Below are 5,000 nucleotides of genomic sequence, written 5' to 3' on the forward strand. Positions count from 1 at the left end.
GGTGACGGCGTCACGTCTCAGTGTACTCGATCGATACCCTGTATCCCTTACACAGACCCGCTAGAACCCGATATGCTTTTAACAGCCCAGCACGCTAGCACACACGCTAAAATACATAACACATAAACATAAATAAAACACATTTAAATAAAATATAGCGTGCTAATCTCATATGCTAACAGACTATGTAGCACAATATTAACTCTCTTAGTTGTATGTGTTTAGCATCTTTTAGCGCCCTGTTGTAACTTCAGCTTATTGTACAGCACTATTCTCATATGCTAACTTCTAATTAGCTGATAAGATAGTAGTCTAAGTATAAAGCTAGCAATGTCAGGTGTGTTTACCTTTTATTTTTTTAATTTGTTTGTAATGTTAATCTTATATGCTAATCACTAACAGTTTTTTAGCAGAAAGCTGGTAGGAAGCTAGTTAGCTATATAGATAGCTTTCATATGTGTTTAGCGTTTTCTATTTTCTATCAGAAAAATATTTGAGTGGATTCATGTAAAGTGTTAATAATCTATGCTAATCGTTAATCCATAGATTAGCTAGCACATAAAAATAAAGGTCCTGTATTTAGTGTACCTCAGACTTTTGTTAGTGTGTGTGTGTGTGTGTGTGTGCATCTTAATCATTAATTAGCTTATTAGCTAGCATTCTGAACCTAAGGCTAGTAATGTTCTTCGCAGCATAAAGCTGGATGTCTCTGTGTTTCTGTGATTTATGTACGGTGCTAATCCTACATGCTAATTGCTATTTGCTAGTGCTTGCTACGAAATAAGATAATAATCATTGCTTTTCTTTTTGAAGTGTCTATGTATGTGTCCCAAACCGCACATTTTTCCTGACTAGCATTAATGAGTTTGAGTTTTTTATCAAACACATACGGTTTGGGACGCAGCCATCGTTTGACAAAGTGCAACTGGAAGATCTCCATCTATTAAGAGACAGAAAAAAGGGCAGTTAAAGTTAAACAGAGGCAGTGGGAGTGTGTCCCTTCACGTTCCACAAACACTCGCTCGTCTGATTTCGGAGGAATAAAACACGGCTCTGGCGCTCGCCTCAGAGAACTGGATGTCTGTCAAACCGCCGCTTTATTGCTAACAAATGCTGCGTTTGATACGAGCTGCAGCGAGGAAAAAACCCAGTGTTTGTGCTGGAGGTGAAAATGAGTCGCTAACGTTGACGCTGCGGAAACACGGCACAGAGACGACTCCAACGCCGCCGCACTTTTCTGCTCATTAGCACCGCTTTGAAGCGCACAGACTGGCTAACGGGACAGATAGGAAAACTCGCTTTTCCACAAATCCCAAAAACATCCACATCCTACTGGAGCGGAATTCTCCGGAAAATGTTTCTGTCTGTCTGTCAGGCCACATCTGTCTGTAGCTTTCTGTCTGTCTGTATGTGTCTGAGGGTCTGTACAATCTGTCTGTCTGACTGTATACAGGACACCTGTCTGTCTGCTCACTTCCATGACTCTGTCTATATTTTTCTGTCTGACTGTACATATATATAAATATCTCTGTTTATCTGTCTGTCTGTCTGCCTGTCTGTCTTACTGTATACAGACTGTATACAGTACACCTGTCTGTCTGTTTACTTCAGTCAGCCTGTCTACATCCATCTGTCTGTCTGTTTGTCTGTCTGTCTATCTGTCTGTCTGTCAGTTTACTTCAGTCTATCTATCTATCTATCTATCTATCTATCTATCTATCTATCTATCTATCTATCTATCTGTTTGTCTGTCTGTCTGTCAAAATCTTCCTGTCTATATTTATTTGTGTGTGTGTGTGTGTGTGTGTGTGTACCACAGCTGACACGTTTCCATGTTTCCCAGGAGACAAACTTGTTTATTCTCAACACACTGCTTTCTACAAACAACACTAATCTCACTAACCCCCTTCTGCTATACATACTGCTCCCTACTCCCTATTTCCTACACACTACTCCCTACTCCCTATTCCCTACACACTACTCCCTACTCCCTATTCCCTACCTCTCGTTCCTTAATCCCTACTCTCTATTCCCTACCCCCCATTCCCTATTGTCTACTCCCTACTCCCTATTCTATATTCCCTACCCCTCATTCCCCACTCACTACTCTCTCTTCCCTACCCTTCATTCTACTCCCTATTCCCCACCCCTCATTCCTTAATCCCTTCTCTCTAATCCCTACTCCCTACCCCTCATTTCCTATTCCCTACTCCCTATTCTCTACTCCCAACCCCTCATTCCCTACTCTCTACTCCCTACCCCTCATTCCCTACTCTCTACTCCCTACTGTCTACTCTTTACTCCCTATTCTAAATTCCCTACCCCTCATTCCCTACTCCCTACTCCCTATTTTATATTCCTTACTCCTCATTCCCTACTCCCCATTTTATATTCCCTACTCCCTATTTTATATTCTCTACTCCTCATTCCCTACTCCCTATTCTATATTCCCTACCCCTTATTCCCTATTATTTATTCCTTAGTCTCTATTCCCTACTTCCTACTCTCCCTTCCCTACCCATCATTCCCTATTCCCTGCTCCCTACTCTTTTCTCCTTTCTCCTAGGACTAAAGACTCTCTACAGGCCACTGAATGAGGCCCTGACCACATGCCGTCTTCACTACGTAGGCCACATAAGCATTATTATAAATGCCCTTTGGGAGTGTCCCAAACCAATCACCGCACAGGCCACGAAAATGCCATGAAAGCATGGGGTGTTACAGTTAAGTGGACGAGTCTGCACTTCCTGATCCTGTTAGGCCATGGCTCCATGCTCCCTCGCTCCCTCACTCCCTCGCTGTCAGCACTAAGTGGACATCTGTGCAGTGCCAACGCCGTCCACATGGTACGAGCGGCGAAAGAAAAATGAAGGTGTTCCTGTGGTGGCACTCGACTCAGCGTGAGGAAGAAAAACGTTCAGCGGACGCAGCAATTAGTGACTCTAACTAAACACACACCGAGACAGAGAGAGAAAAGAGGGGAGAGAGAGAGACAGAGAGACAGAGACAAAAAGTGGGGGAGAAAGAGAGAGAGAGAGAGAGACAGATGCTAGCCGTCTGGTCATGCTAATACACTGAAGAGTTTTACAGTGGTGGGGAAATTAATCACCTGAACCACCGCTGGGACCCTGAGAACCTGCTGATAGCCAGCAATATTATCTTTTATCACACATTTGCACATGAACACCACGAGTTAAACAGAAAGGGATAAAAATGACACTCTGACAGCGTTACAGTAAACTATTGAGTGATGGAGGGATGTGATGGAGGGATGCACACTTTTTATCAAATCAGGTGAGTTCCTGTTGTCACTCACATTATAGCAGCTATAAACACTCCTTCTCTCAGCAGACTCTCTTTATTCTTTCTCTTTATTCTCTCTCTCTATTCTCTCTCTCTCTATTCTCTCACTCTCTCTATTCTCTCTCTTCAACATAATGAGACAGAAGTCTGTCATGTTGCCATAGAAACGGTAAAGCAGTGTAAACTCCTCTGTCCTGAAGAAGTTCCAGCTTCACCTCTGACTGATACACAGCACTGACACTGGAGACTCCTTCCACACCCATCCCTGTGAAGGAGCTGTTGCTATGGAAACCATAAGGTATTAATATAAAGCTGTGCTACAGTCAGAGCTGCTGTTAGAATTCATCACCACCCTGATCCACCAATCAGAATTCATCAACACCCTGATCCACCAATCAGAATTAATCACCACCCTGATCCACCAATCAGAATTAATCAACACCTGATCCACCAATCAGAATTAATCACCACCCTGATCCACCAATCAGAATTAATCAACACCCTGATCCACCAATCAGAATTAATCACCACCTGATCCACCAATCAGAATTAATCACCACCTGATCCACCAATCAGAATTAATCACCACCTGATCCACCAATCAGAATTCATCACCACCTGATCCACCAATCAGAATTCATCACCACCTGATCCACCAATCAGAATTAATCACCACCTGATCCACCAATCAGAATTAATCACCACCTGATCCACCAATCAGAATTCATCACCACCTGATCCACCAATCAGAATTAATCACCACCTGATCCACCAATCAGAATTAATCACCACCTGATCCACCAATCAGAATTAATCACCACCTGATCCACCAATCAGAATTAATCACCACCTGATCCACCAATCAGAATTCATCACCACCTGATCCACCAATCAGAATTCATCACCACCTGATCCACCAATCAGAATTCATCACCACCTGATCCACCAATCAGAATTAATCACCACCTGATCCACCAATCAGAATTCATCACCACCTGATCCACCAATCAGAGTCCAGAGACAGCTCTGTGGTGTAGTGATGGTGAGGGAAAGACTGTGAGAAGAGGAACTAATGAGTAACTATAAATGGATAAACAGTGTGACGTGTCCTTCTTTAATAAATAAAACATTGTAATGGTAAATAGCAGCAAAAGATGAAAGAGGAAAGCAGATGAGCAGCAAGACTTGTGAGAGGAAAGTGTGAGGATGGAGAGAGAGAGAGAGAGAAAGAGAGAGAGAGAGCAGCACATCAGGGCAGGTCCCATGTGTGTGTGTGTGTGTGTGTGTGTGTGTGTGTGAGTTCAAGGGGAGCGGCCCTAATGACTCCCAGATCACCACACGCGCTGGGAGCCGGGAACGAGGGAGAGAAAGTGCGAGAAGGTGTGTGGAAAAAGAGGGCAGGAATGGCAGAATTCCCCGAGCGGCGGCTCTGGCGCAGGAACTGAGCTGCTTTTGGCTGGAGCTGCGTTCCGGGGGAGTGCTATAAAAAGACAAAAGAGGCAGGAGGCCATGTGGAGTGACTCCTGAAAGGGAGAAAACACCCACTCTATAATCCCTGGACACACACACACACTCTCTCTCTCTCTCTCACACACACACACACCGGGATGTGTGTGTAATCATTAGCGCACTGTTACTTACGTAAAGGATGAAAATAGACCCGAGCTTCAGCACTCAGTGAATATCAAACTCAGCCC

Source organism: Hemibagrus wyckioides, linkage group LG03 (genome assembly GCF_019097595.1).
Source record: "Hemibagrus wyckioides isolate EC202008001 linkage group LG03, SWU_Hwy_1.0, whole genome shotgun sequence".
Lineage (NCBI taxonomy): Eukaryota > Metazoa > Chordata > Actinopteri > Siluriformes > Bagridae > Hemibagrus > Hemibagrus wyckioides.